The following is a 15439-nucleotide window of genomic DNA, read 5'->3' on the forward strand; positions in this document are numbered from 1 at the left end:
AGGGGAAAAATATGGAAAATTATGTTACTGAGACATCATTATCTTTCCACATTGCTGGTAAACTGACAGGGTAAAGAAGGAAATACAGCAAAGCTCATCATGTTTTGGGAGACATTATTAAATTAAGATGTAACTTGAGCAATAATTAATTAATGCAATGCGGAACATATAGGGTGGAGATCTCAAAACAACTCAGCATCAGCTTGACTTTGTTCTGATTGAAGTCAAATTGACTTGTTCCCAATGACGTCAATGGGAGCAGAGCTAGATCAGTACTGAGTATTTCTAACAACCCAATCTTTAATGTGCGTTGGCCCAAATTGTCAAGAATCATTTGTGGTTTTGGGTGTCCAACATAAAGCACCATAATAAGGTCCTCTTTCTGAGATAGCTGTTCAGCATTAAGATTACCTGTCTCAGTAGAATTCTGGTAACCAAAAATCACAAATCAAATTTAAACAGTAAAATCTTAGCAAAGTATTTGCCATAGTGCCTCCCAGTATCTGAGATAAACTGAAATTATATTTGTGTTCAGTTCAAGGAACTGAAGTGCTTTGATTTTCAATAGCCTTCAACAATGTATTTTGTTTTGATTCTTTCATTTCTCTCATGGAAAATTACAATTTCTGCAGAAATTGCTTTTTCTATAGAAGTGATTTTTCTTAGCAAAATTCCCAAGCAGCTCTATTAATTAGACATGCTCAATCACACCAAGGAATATCAACATGTATTACAAGTGCCCTTGAAGTCAACATAGAGAGTAAGTTATTTTTTAAATCAAGTAAATGTTTTTTTCCTTTCATTGCAGTGACATTCAATACATACTGGATAGTCACCGACTTCAGGGCAGATCTGATTCCTTCCCTACATGTTACCCAGCCATAGGAGATCGCCCCCTCCCAGCTTCTTCAGACTTACCCTTTCAATTTTCAGAAAAACCCTCAGCTTGACTTTGCACTGCATTCTCAGCCAGTGTAAACGGACTAATCAAACTATGACCTCTTATGTGTAAAATGACTTGTTTATTGTTCTCATTTGGAATCTGTGCTCTAGTGCAGGGTCCCACTGACTTCTCATGGCAGTCACAGGAATAGGTACACAAATGAAGCACGGTGCACTGCACAATGCTTCACAGGGGCTTTGAAAAAGCCATGCATACCAGCATTTATGTCTCTTTACAAGGTACAGAAAAACCTTTCTTTTAGCCCTCCTCCATACTCCTAATTCAATGAAAGATCCATCCAAAACTTAAATCCTCAAGCCATAACCATGAAATAATGCTTATATTAAGCAGTTGATGCCCACTCAATATTGTCCTCTCATGTGAAATACAAGTTTCAAGAGAGCAAAATATGTTTGCAATGGGGGAGATTCCATTCCATTCCTCTGCTCCATCCAGCAATGGAAGCTTTTGTCCCATGTACTGAATTTGTTACCCTTATTGTTAGCTGTATTTCAGCTTTGTTCTTACTTGATAAGAAAACAAGCGACTGATGTGACTACATGTGTCCTAACCCCATGACACTTCAAAATGCAAGTCACGCAACATGTATTATAGGTGCAAGATTGTCTCTGGATATTTTTGTGCCTCTTACATGGCCCCACAAAAAGGTTTTTGATCTTTCCAAAAAAGCAGCTTTATCTACAAAGCATGTAGCAGCTCAAACAGCAGAGGGTGCTTTGTAAGCAAATACAAAACACTTGATCTAAAATTATTGCTGTAGATAGATCCTGCAGCTGTGTGGATGCTTTACTACCAGCTCTATTCATGAAGTGGCAGATTCAATGGCTCGCTGCTTATTAGAATTGTTTCAGATGCTCCAATAAATCTCCTGTGAAAACCACCCCCAAAATTCTACATATAGGGGACAAAAACCATAGATGTTTAATCATGGAGCTCCGTGTTTTTAAATAAGGTGAACAGTATGCTAAGAAATAATGCATTATTCATAGATTCATACTGTTTCAAAAGCTTAATAAAGAATTTGATTAATAGTCCAGGCACATGTCCCGCATATTTATACCCTGGTATGCATACAAATGTGATGTATAACATTAGATACTTGTAATATCCTCTTGTCTTTTATGCTTTTTAAGCAGTTACGATGCAGAGCAGTTGAGTCAAATTGCAAAACAAAGCCAAGCACAACCAAATTGTTATCATTCTGCGAAGCGGGTGGGTGGTCATCCTTCACAAGGAGTTCTATTTCACCACCATTGTGATGATTTGGAACAGTGTGGGGGAAAAAAAAAAAAAGATGCTTGCATGACCAGAGCTGCATATTATGAATGAGCTGTGATCATAGGATACCATCTAAAGTATAAAAATGAATCTTCATGCAAAATGAAAAAAAGCTGGTCTGCTCTGCACATCATAAAAATATTTAATCTTGTTGGCAACCTGCTGCCATGTAAGGCATTCAGCTACTCTACGCAGAGAGAGAACAGACTTGCTCCTAGGAAGTTGCAAGCTTTTGAGACAGTTGTGTAGGTACTAAGTAAAGGACTATACATACTAAGGAGTGCTATATGGAACTAGAACTAAAGATATGTGTTCTCCACAGGAACATGGGGACTGGTATTATCCCCAGTGTCATAATTGTGCTGACCCGTTTTAGAAATAAATCACAGCTTTGAGGAAACTCTTTTAAGAGAGGGAGATTTTTAGAATGCAAGTTTACATCTTACAATATTTGCTGCTGCCCATTCATCTGACTTCTCCACACTTCTTTCATATGTAGTTGACTAGGTCCACTTTTTTATAAACCTCCTTTGAGTTAATTTGCATTTTTTTCCTTTTCCTTTCTTTGAAAGTTTCACTTTCTCCTCTTTAATATTGTTGTAGACTGCTTCCACTGCATTTCTCTTCCAACAAGGGAAAGGGAAGTTCAGCACTGAGCAGAAAAGGATGGCAGTGTTTTCAGGCATGGAGGCAAAGGGGTGGGAAATGGAGGACTGGGTGAGGGAATCATTACCTCTTTAGTGCTAACATTTATTACAGCTCTGCAATTACAGCTTTGAAACTACAATGACTTTCTCCAGCTGAGGATCTCATCCAGAAACCTTTTGAAGGAAAGGTGGGAGAAACTAGGTTTTGTGCCCACCCATTTCACCTTGTTAAGGTGACAGAAGTAATGGATGGTATATTGAGTGAAGAGCTTGAATGAAAGGAAAAACAGAAGATGTCAAAGACTTGGAGAAGCCTGTTTCAAAAGAAGCACTACAGAGTTGAATCACATGAATAGGAAAGACGGGAATAGGAAAGAAGAACAAAGGTGCTGAGGCAGAAGTACTATCTGGCACGGTCTTTAGAAGACAGCAACAGGCAGATTCACTCAGGATGTCATTGGGGAAAAACAGTTACTGAGGCAGAAAGAACACCACAGAGTACAGAGAAATCCTGGGAAGTGAGTTCTCTCACATCCAAACTTTTTAAATGAAAGACTTCACTCATAGTCTCACATTCAGATTTCTTTTAAACTTCTGCTTGCAAGATCCATTTCTGCAATTGAATTTCCACTGAGTTGCAGCTTCTATCTACACATGCCACGACCACATCATGGCCCTTAGTTCAAGGACAACTGTTCAGGGCTAGAGTGGACCATATAGATCAAACGACTTCAGGCAGGAATACACCCTCAGCACAACAGGTCTGAATTCCCAGCTCTATATTTTTAGAAGTGATAATAAATGCCTTCAAGTCCCCAACTTAAGTTATTCCATTGGCTGCTTTTCCTCATGAATAGAACTTTGTTTTACTTTTGTAGTCTGAACTCATCAATTTTTTTCCAGTCATCTATTGTGAGAAATCTCTTCTATAGTAGGTCCTCATAAGACAAAATGAAGCGACTTTTTTTTTTTTTTAATTAGGGAAGCAAGAGATGTAAATCTTCCATTGTAAACATCTTTCATATGTATATATATATATAAATATCGCTCTCTTCAACTCTTTCTGGTTAAATATAAGTTTTGAGAAGTTGATGAAGCACTGTCTGCAGTATTGCACCAATAGCATTTCCTTGTTCCTATTTTAAGTCCTCTCATTAGCACATTCCAAAATGTCGGCATACCTTGAGGGGTTCATATCCAATGGCTACAGCTCCTAAGGTCTTTTGAGCTTTGCTGCCCACCAGGATTCCATCTCCCATTGTAGAACCATGACACACTGTCTGTAATCAGCATTCCTGGGAAAAAAGCTTTCATTAATATGAAAGGGCCAAAGACAAAGGAAAGACTAGAGCAGGAAAATTTACTCATTAAATTTTTAAATTAAAAAAAAAAATCAGAATAGTGCCTAAATTATAGTAAGAAGGAGGGAAAGGAGTAACGAGGCATCTTCTGCATTGGACTCCAGAGTACACGAATGGTAGAAAAGTAGAAGCAGTAGAAAGTGATTGCTGTTATAAACAGAAATAAAAGACAATATACAGGTTTGTCTGGTTGGTAGACAGGGTGAAAAAGTGATACATAGCATGTCTACGTTAGAGATGAACAGTGAGTACAAAAATTTGGGGAAGTTTCAAATGTAGAAAGCACTCCAGACTAAAATGAGAGGGAAGACCTAGCACTGAACCTATACTGTAGTGGTGGAAGGTCATCAACAGAGAAAGATACTACGAGCAAAAAGGAGACATTACAGTAAAGGAGATATTACAACTCTTATAAATGCTGGGATTGAGGAGGAGGAAAGGCAAGGAGAAGAGTTAGGGAAATGAGCAATGACATGGATGGTAAAGGGAGGGAGGAAGCAGCGGGACACAAAGGCAGAGGAAAAAGCTTGTTATGGCAGGAGTCACCAGATGGCATTGTTACATATAGTCTTAAAGGTTATTTACCTTGGCATGTAAGCAAATTTATGTTTCAGGAAAAAAATGCTGTGTTTTAATTGTTATAAATGTGTACAGAAGGAGTCAGGAGTCATAGCAAGCAATGCAGCTAGAGACGATGTCAGAGATGGAAACTCTGGAGGAACTTGACAGGAAGGTTTGAATTTAAAGGAAAAAAAAAAAAAAAGATTACTATCTCTTCACAGGTGACTTTGTTGATCCATGACTGATATATAGGCACAAGAACTGAGCTAGAACTACAAGCAGATCCCAGTTTTGTTTTGTTTCTTTTTTTTTTTTTTTTTAAAGTAGTGAGATAATCTATAAGGCCCTGACAGCTCCTATCCTTCAGTAGAAACGTAATCTGATAATATCAGGAAGGACGTAAGGTCTGAAGACAAGAATCAAGTAAATGGAGAAGAAGAGTATGAAGTGGAAAAATCGCAACATTGGAAAAGGACAGGGAAAACATTAGATACAATCAATGGGTAGTGGAGCATATCTGCAAGCCAAGGCAGTCGATAGAACAGCAAATACAGAACAATAGAAAACGTACCATGCACAAAATACCACGTAGAAGTGATATGTAACCAAAATAAGGCAGGTACAACATTAGAGTGTTGTTTTGGTCTGTTCTAAAAGTGCTACAATGTTTAGATAACACAAACTGCAGTAGAAATATTTAAATAACACAAACTGCAAGGGAAGGGAATTGCTGGAGGGAGGGAAAGACAGAATTCTGAGTAGAGGGTGCAAGCAACATCTGCAACGCAAAGTACTTGCATTGCTGCTGAATGGCAGAATTTTGCTTCTGTAATAAAAACAAAACTATTCCATTTAATACCATTTCTCTCTGGTTTTCAAGCCCATTTCAGGGATTCCTGCTTCCCAAGTCCTTGTGCATAGTCCAGTGATAGATTTGAATCACGTAAATAAAAAAAAAAAGAAAACAAACAAATGGCTTTTAAATGACTGCCCTCTTGCCAGAGAGCAAAATCCCTAATGAAGAAGTCCAAGAGACAGCCTCCGAGGCATGCTGCTTACTGTTCAGAAAGGAAGCTGGGGAGAGAGGATGTAAACAAGTGTATTCCCACCCTTCTCCGGGCAGAACATGCACCGTGTGTTCATTCCAGATTTCCCTCCTTCCCGTGGCCTGACCTTTATGACAAAACAAAAGTTCTTTGCAGTCTTGGCTGCTCATGGAGCTTCCCAGAGAAGCTTATCTATCACAACACAAGACTCTTGCTGAGAATATGCTTGAAACACCTGTATGTTCTGATACAATAAAAGTAAACTCCACTTACTTGCATATGGTAGTAAAAATCGTTCTCGGTGTAACCTTGGAACTGCTAAAATCAGACCTCTGCCCTCCTTTCTTGACAGGCAGCCTCCACTCCGAGCTCGAGCTGCAGCACAGAGTCATCCCAGGTGCCTACAGCTCTGCAGCCTGCCCTTCCCTTACAGAGAAACTGGGAGCCCAAAGGCTGATTACTAGTAGGGACAGCTAAGCTAAGCTCTACAGCTAGCTGGGTAGCAGCTTTGCAGGGTGATGTCCTGGAGCAGACTGTCCAGGATGCGTACACCTACCTCCACGGGCTGTGGGGACATCCCTGAGCTCCCTCAGCAGCACTTGATTTCCCACTATGGCCTAACTGATAGGGATCAGTCAGCCCACTAAGTCTCAAATCAGTCCTACCTTAAGTCTTTCAACCTACAAATGCCCCACAGCAAGTACTTGAAAATAGGGTAGAAGTATAGGAAGAAAGGGGAAGTCTTAAAGAGTTCAGGGTATCAGAGTTGAAGATAGTGAGCCTTTGGAAGATGAAAACAAGCTTGGTCAGGAGAGAAGGACCATGCAGGTTGCCCATGACAGGATGGGCTGCTCTCAGGGTAGATGGGCTGTCTTCACTGTGGTCCCACACTGCTCTGCTTGTCAGCTTCTCCTCTTAAAAGGAAGACTCTTCTGTGCTCAGCTAGATCTTATAACCACCTCCATACCTCTTTCCTATCCTCAGTCCTATTCCTCTTGCACTCATTGCATATTTAGGGACATGCACAACCCATAGGAAACCCAGGGCCCAACGCAGACTAATCTTAGCTGGTTTGAAAGCCCTCTCTTTGGCTACTCAGCTATGCCTAGCCCTCCTTCCCACTCTACTCTGCGAGTCCTCCCAGAACTACCTGCTCTTAGGAGGGCCCTGTTTTTAAATAGCATTAGCTATTTTCAGCTAATCAGGGCCTGCTCTACTTAAAAGCATATTACACCTGCTGGTATTTAAAGTAACTTTAAAAAAAGAAACAAAGCACTAATACATGCCCCTGCCCATCTGTTCTCACCTCTACATGGACTCATGGACCATTTAGCATTTCTTTCTGATATAACAAGTAAGAAGTTATCTTGTCAGGACAGAAGACTAAAAGCAACTGGCTCATACTCGGAGGCTCTTTTTTTGAAGGAAAAACATTTTTAACACTGTAACAAAACAGGCCGGTCAACAAAAATTGTGAGCAGCAGTTTATATTTCTCTAATAGTACTTTCCTAGGTCTGGATTCCGTCTCTTCATATTTTTGGTCTGTTTGGTTTAGCTGATCCCAGTTACATAACTGTTGTCTTTAGTCAGTAAACTTAAAGGTCAGTATAATATAACGTCAAAATCAGGATTATATCATGTGAAGGGGCAACATAACAAACTCATGCCAACTTGAGCTGGTGAGCCCATGTGATGTAGCTGACTAGTTCCCCCCACCATTTCCTATCTGTGGTTGTCCTGTGACTTGCATCTCACTGATACAAGCCAGAAGAGACACATCTGTGCCACCACTCAGAGTTAATGCTTTGAGATGCCATTAGTTTCCAAGAAAGGAATGTTTTTCAGATTACTGGAAACTGGGGAAACAGGGTATGTAAAAAAAAAAAACAAGGGAAAAAACAAGGAACAATGGTTGCTAGGAAATTCAACAGAGTCAACAGGCATGGTCATGCTCTTTCAGCCCTCAAAAAATGTATCTGAATGAAGAACTGGATCTCTTCCAAACTAAAGTAATAGTAACAAGGTGGTACGATTATACATTGTAGAGACCACTTCCACTGTATGTGTTCCAGGGTGTCCAAGTACAAAAAATATTTTGTTTCAAAAAATAAAAAAGCCAACTGTATATTTTTAAAGAAGTAAAACAGGGAAAAGTCAGTGAAGAAGCTCCCAAGTGGCGCCAGAAACTCTCAAATCCTCTAGGCAAATGATAAAATTTCAGAAAAAAAAATTTGCAAAAAGTAATGTTCTGTACGAATTTAAGAATCTTTGCTTGAAAGGAGAAGTATCAGGATATGGGTAATTTCCCAGTTCTTCAAGAGGATCAATCCCGTATCACTTGCATTCTCACACAGGACAATATACATTGGCTTATGAAAAGGAGATACTGATTGTTTAAGTAGCCTGTTGCTACGTAACTTTTGTTCACTTCTAGTCATCTGAAAATTTAGTCTCAGTTCACCTTAATTTTGGCACATGACTTTCAGACTTCTTAGAGTTTACTGGAATTTGCCTATGTGTTTAAAAGTTTTTCTGTATTAAGAAATAAAGCAGATTAGAGAGGCTCATTACTTTCTGTGAGTTTTAGAGTTCTTGATTTACTAGTAACAATTTATTCATTTGCCATTGAAATTTTAGAGATGGCCATGAGCAAACATGAGCACAGGAAGATGAAACTTAAAAGACAGACAGAGAACAGATCTTAAACAGACAGAACTCTAAAGATAAACTCAGTCACCATCATTGTCACTCACTTACTTACTTTTTTGGGTAAAAATACCAGAACCATTTTTCCATGCGTAAAGCACCATTCATCTTCCAGCACAGACACAACACTGTCACATTATGATCTCCAAATCATTGCTGTTAATCAAGTTTAACATCACACTTGCTATCTTTCATGAAAGTTTGTCTGTGACTTTGTCCACTGAAGTTTATATTCCAAAAATGCTGTTTTGCATGTACCTAGGACAAATTCATAGCAAATGAAATCCTATTTTAACCTCTTACATGAGGGGACAGAATTACGGCTCTTCCACAACCGGGACAGAGTTCTTGTTGACTATGGTTTCCAAATGCCTCACTTAAAGCTGAGATAAATCACCTCATAGTAGGCCTATTTTGTTATTTGTTTGGGTGTGCATTCTAATATTTGCTTAGGCTAATGATTTGAAAATCTATAACGTATTGTCTGCCTGTGAAATTTTTAATGAATCAGCCTCAGATCACAGCTCTTGTTTTTGTTCTCTCTTATCAGGCGAGAGATGGAGTCCATGAAGGGAGATGATGACAATAAACTCTCTAGAACATACCAAGTTGGGTGATTCAGCAGAGTGTCTCCACACACTGTAATTAAAAGGCAGGCAGACACACATTTTCAATAATGTGAAGGAAAGTGTTTTCTAATTGCTGGGTTTTTTCCAATTGAAATACACTTGTTTAACCTATAAAGCAATCCATCCCTTCCTACCATTATGTGTCATCAGTGAATCTGAAGGTTTATTCAAACTTTGTGCTGTACTCCCCCGACCATTTCATACACAGAAGCTTTTAAAGCATGTGTTAGCATTTTACAAAACTGTCTCAGAGAGTCTATACAGGCATTTTCAATATCTTTACTGAAAATTCAATTCAGAAAGGATGGACAAATCCATTTTAAATCTGGTCTGAGAGCCTTTAATGATTATAGATGAGAACCATGCTATCATCAAGTTCTATGTGGAGTATATGCATCTATTTACACCTCTCTATGTAGGCGGAGTGGTTTGTTCTCGCATACCCTTGCAATGATACATTTACATACAGAGCCTACTCACAGTCCGTATCAACTCTGAAGCGCTTGGCACCACGTCGCATTATATTTAATGTTAACACTTATGTTAAGGAAGCATATACCAGGAATACAGAACAGTACTGTAAAAGCATTGCTTTATTTCAGTTTCTCTCCCTTGTCAGTTTGCAGTCACCATATTATTATTCTGTGCAGCGTAACACTAATTTCTATTAAATTTTAACTTTTTTCTCTAGAGCATAATTAAGTCTTTTTTCTCCCTTGCTTTTATTTTGCTGATTCCCAGTGATCCAGTTGCTGTTTAGTCCTGGGAAGATGTCATTAATGTCATTACTGTGTGAAGATTTTTTTCATTCACTAGTATTTGTACACATGAACACATTTGGGTTTGGACTCAGTCTAATGTTCCGGATCCACATATTTCATGACCTTTCCTGAAGCAATTGTGTTGGCTAAGTTAACTCAAGAACGCTTGTACTGATGCTGGTCAGGGGGGGACTTGAATTTTCAGCCACTTTTCAGCAAAGGCCCAGAAAACAGTTTCTAGATTGAGATTAGGACCTGAAATTAAATCAGAAAAGGACAATCAGCACGAAGAGAAGTATACAATTATATTGATTTTTTTTTCCTCCCAAGTATAAAATAAACATTCAATTTAAACAAAGGGATTCTTTCAGCTGTAACTTTAAACAGTAGGCAAAAAAAGGAAAAGGATGAAGGGTTACCCAAGGAAGAAGAGAGTTCAGTACTCGCATTTTGACCTTCATTGATAGTACTTAGGTTTCAGCAATACTCTAACAGAGACTCCTGTTTTTTGAATATTTTTTCTTAGAGATGATTTTACAGAGGAAACCATGATGGAGCTTAAAATCTTAGTAAAAAGTATTCCCATTATTAAATATTTTCCCTATGATCAGTGTTGACTGAATAAAGCCTTAGCTTGTGGAGGAGCCTGCACAGAAGAAAATTTTGCTGCAGCTCATTTTGTTCTTAACTAATGAGGGGGCAAGAGAGCTTGTCTGTATGATAAGTCCACTTAGTTAGTGACATTCAGGTCCAGGCTTTTATTGAAACAGCCCCAGGCTGTGGAGCTGTAACAGGTAGATGAGGTGAACAAACCTCTGCTTGGTTTTTGGTGCCTACTTAATTTACAGTCAGCAATAAATATTAAAGAACATCCTGGCAGGTCACACAAATAGCCTCGGGCCATATCTGCAGTGGGGATTTGTTCTTTTTGCAGTTGTTGGTAACCATCCCGCGGAGCTGCTGCACCAACACTGTCCTCAGGCTCAACAGCCAGGGCTGGAGCATGAACAGAGGTAGCTCACACCGGCTGCGGGCAGAAAGAGCAAATTGCTGCTTGTATAAAATGGGTCTGTCTGGGTCTATGTGCCCACAGACACAGAGGAAAATGACAATCCCCCCCCGTATAAACAGGGACGGAGACCCAAACTGGATCTCTCTTCCTGTTGACATAGATTTACCTCTTGATTCACAATTTCCCTGGCAATTCCTCTGCACACCTTTGAAGTACTGAGAGCACATAATTCTGAAAGCAGGCTTGGTCCTGCTCCTAATGAAATCATTAGAAATGTTGCCACTAACATTGATAGGTGCAGGACTGGGCCTGTAGCTCACATGCATCATGTTTCCTGAAATATTAGCTAGACCATGAGTTGCGGAATGCCACAAGGCATCCCTGCCAATCCCCATCCCTCCAGGAGCTCTTTATGTGGAAAAGAAATCAGCCCGGCGCTCCTGATCTGCTTTAGCTTACCAGTGATTAAGAGACTTTCCAGAGTTTAATTGAATGAAACCTATAAATAATTATCATTTCTTGTACTTGGAATTGAAAAGGTGACTTGGAAAGGATTTTGCTTTTGTTTTGAAATTATACTTGCCTTCTTCCTGGCTTATTTAAGAAAATCAGAGTAAAAAAGATGAAGTTTTTATTGTGTTTTTAGATCATGGTATTTGACAGCTCTTGGCCTTTTTGTATGTACGGGGAAGAATCTCCAGACTGTCTCAGAGAATGAGAATTAGCTCCCACAATTTAACAGCTAAAGGCTCAACAGATCCACTGACTTCCTTCCTCCGAAGTACTTCTGAAATAAAATACACGTGAACAAGGGCACCAAAAGGTGAAGAAGCAAGAAATCTTCCTGCGATCCTTTCCATTCCTAAATGCGTTTGAAAGCACGCCTGCCTTAAACAGCCTTTTCTTCTGCCCCGAGTGAGCAAGTTAGGTGGAGTAAACATGTCTGTGCAGTGATAATACAAAGGGAGCCATGTATCATTTCATCCCGAGGGAAGGAGCATCTGGTGCATCACAGATTTGTCAGGAATTAGGTTGGGAGTCACAGTACTATGTTTTTTAATCTTGTTTGACTTAAAACTGTGTTTTGTAATCAGTGTAATAGGAAGGCACCGCCGAGACACGGGGATTAGCTGTAGAGAAGAAAAACAACAGTACACATGGCTCTTTGATGTATTTCTATTTGAGTTAGAAAGTGCCACTTTAACAGCTCAGAGAGCTGCATATAAAACCTCAGCTTAGCAATCACACTGCCCAGCGCTTGAGCTTCTTGCAAAGCATTGTCGAAGTCAGACAGAAGCAAACTCTCAGCAATTTAGAAGTGTAGTAAAGGATTCGGTATGTAATAAATCACAAGAAACGTGGATCATATTGGGTGGCTACAGTTATCAGTAATGTCAAGCATGTGAGTAGAAAGAAGCATTTAGTAACAAAAATGAAATGTTGAATAGAAGGCATGTAATGAAAGAATGCCTGTTCTCTAATTAGAGAGAGTGGAAGGGAATCAGGGCAAACACAGCATATGACTTTAAACTTTCCTTTTGTGTGATTTTTTTGAATCCTGGCTTACGAACACAGGCAGAATGATCATGGAGACCTTCCGTCTGCGGAACATAAACTGGGATTTATCACCCTAGAGGAACTGCCACTGTAGAAATGCCTGTTTCAACATTGTTAAAAGCTGAACATATTTGGCAGCGGAGCAAAGCATTAGGAATTCTTTAAAACCCATCTTTTGATCCAAACTTGTGTTGCAAATAACACAGCAGCAGCTGCAAAGAATTCTCAATTTCCACCATCATCTTGGTAGGCAGAGACTTTTCCTTCGGTAAGTACGTTTAAAACTTGCTGAGTTGTTTTTGCAAGGCATAAACACATCCATAAGAGGAAATAAAAGCAAAATATATGCTTTTTCCTATTATTATTTTAGTGGATCTGCTCCTACACATATTACACTAGCAAATTCTTTTTAAATAATAGAAGTTTTGCAAGAAATTGAGTTACAGAATCAGGGCTAAGTGTACACTGAATAGTTCCTTTCTGCTGACAGTCAAGTTGCATGCCATCAGCATTTCGTGGAAAAAAGAAAGTGTTTAATTTGGAGCTTTACAAGTTAAGTTTTAAGGAGAGAACATGGCCCAAAACTCTCCACTTTTTGCCACATAAGCTCTGAGAAATCAGATGGTCTGTCTGAGAAAATGGCTGATGAGGATCATTTTGGAAGGCTGCTTGAGGCTGCATCAGAGTGAAAGATCTATAAGTTTAACTTAGGCAGAAAACCTAAGACTGTACTCCCTGAGGTATGAGGCAGTGGTCAGATCAGCTGTGGCCAGTTCTGTTTCTATCCATGTTCAGCCGCATCTCTTTCTTCCAGTGCTAAGCGACTCAATACCTGGCTCATGACTCAGCTACAAAGATACACAACCTAGAGGAACTCTTTGCTATCTCCTAAGGGATTGCTCTTCCCTTCCAGCAAAGGCAGAGCCTTCGCTTTTCCTCAGTAGCTTAGCGTTCAACTGAAAAAGAGGAGTTCCTTTGCTCACAAGAAGGAATTAAACGCCACACCATTGCTTACTAGGAGAGGACACTCACTCCCCAACCATAGACTGGAGTAGAGTGGGTGCATAGCAGACACCTCTCTCCTCATCAGTTTGATACTCCAGTGGGCCTGTATCCATTAAAAATATTAAAGTTACTTGCCAGTGTGAAGACTTGAACTTAGTTCTTATTCAAAAAATATGAAATAAACTGTTCTTGGAGCAAGGAGGACAACCCAGGCTGTCTCCATTTTCTCAGGAACGCCGGCTATTGACCATACACTTGGAGAAGCTGACTCCACTGAACTATTTATTATTTTTTTTGTCACCTAAGCTGTCTTCTACCTTTTCTCTTTCATGGTCAGGCAATGACCAAGTTACTTCATGGTCCATTGAAACGTCTAGGAATTGACCACTTCAGACATTAAACTTGCCCCCTCCCCTTTTCACAAGCCAACAGTTTTGCTTATAACTCAAATCTTTTTAACTATCAGGAACATCAAATTACCTCATAAAGCACGAGGGTTTGGGTGGAACTCCTGCAGGCACTCTCCTGGCAAGGCTGAGTGCTTCCCATGCCCAGTAATGAGGACAACCATGTACAATAATATGCTGAAACCCTAAAGGAAATGTAATTGCTGCTAAGAAAGGTTTACCCTACTCCTGGCAGCAATCAGAGGTGAAATAGACCCTTTTTTTTTCCACAGAAATTCGAAGACTGCCTACACAGAGAGAATGCTGGATCTCAGCAGAGGATTGATGGGAACTGTGAATCTAGAAAGCTATATAAGGAGGAGTTTGTTCCTTCTTTTTTGAGACTCAGGGAACAAAGTAATCCGCAAATATTCCATATACTTAAGACAACAAATAACAAGATATCTTCTTTTTCCTTTGATCTGTCACAAAAACCTTGCCCTTCTTAAAGTTTGCCAACACCCGCCCCCCTCATTCTAATTCTGGCTTCTATGATTTTACCCTGAACTCTCACTACTCAATAAAGCCAACTTTCACCTGTTACATGGCTGTTTGGTAGCGCATGTACCTTGCTAGCTGCATCCAGAGTAACATTAAGGTAGTTGACGTGGGTGGCTTGTTCATTACAGAATCACAGAATCGCAGAAGCATGGAATGGTAGGGGTTGGAAGGGACCTCTGGAGATCATCTAGTCCTACGCCCCTGCCAGAGCAGGGTCACCTAGAGCAGGTTGCACAGGAACGCGTCCAGGCGGGTTTTGAATGTCTCCAGAGATGCAGATTCCACCACCATTAGTAGAAAAGGATTTTATATGTATATGTGTGTGTGTGTGTGTGTGTGTGTGTACATATATTTGTATGTGTGTGTGTATATACACACACACAGATATATATACACACATGTATATATATACATATATATACACATATACACACACACACATATATATATGCATGTGTGTATATGTGTATGCACACACACACATACATATAAGCTGTTTCAGGTCGAGTCTGAGCATTTGAAAACTTACATGGATCAAATAGGTGTCTAAAATCTAGATATCAATGAACAAGCTCCATGTAACAAAGATACCTTTTAGTCAGGAGCAAAGGCTGGACACGGTGCATCACCCATTCTGGTTGCCATGAGTGGACAGAGCTGAGGTATACGTGAGACTTGGATTCAGTCAGAGATGCTAGTACTATTTTTCAACAACATTGTTGTTGACAGACTGCCATTCAAGAGCACTGTATGCAGCTGGACAGAAAAGTAAATGCGAATATCCTATAACCTACTTAAAAGTGGGATACCACAACACTTATCCCCTGACCTTTCTGATTCTCCACTGGAGATCAGAGAGGCCACCCTTCCCATTTCCCTTTCTTTCAAGGTAAATTCAATGAGGCTATGCCAGTTTTCACCTGATGGGGATTTGGCTCACTGAATATGAGACTAATGGCTTCAG

Source organism: Rissa tridactyla, chromosome 3 (assembly GCF_028500815.1).
Source record: "Rissa tridactyla isolate bRisTri1 chromosome 3, bRisTri1.patW.cur.20221130, whole genome shotgun sequence".
Lineage (NCBI taxonomy): Eukaryota > Metazoa > Chordata > Aves > Charadriiformes > Laridae > Rissa > Rissa tridactyla.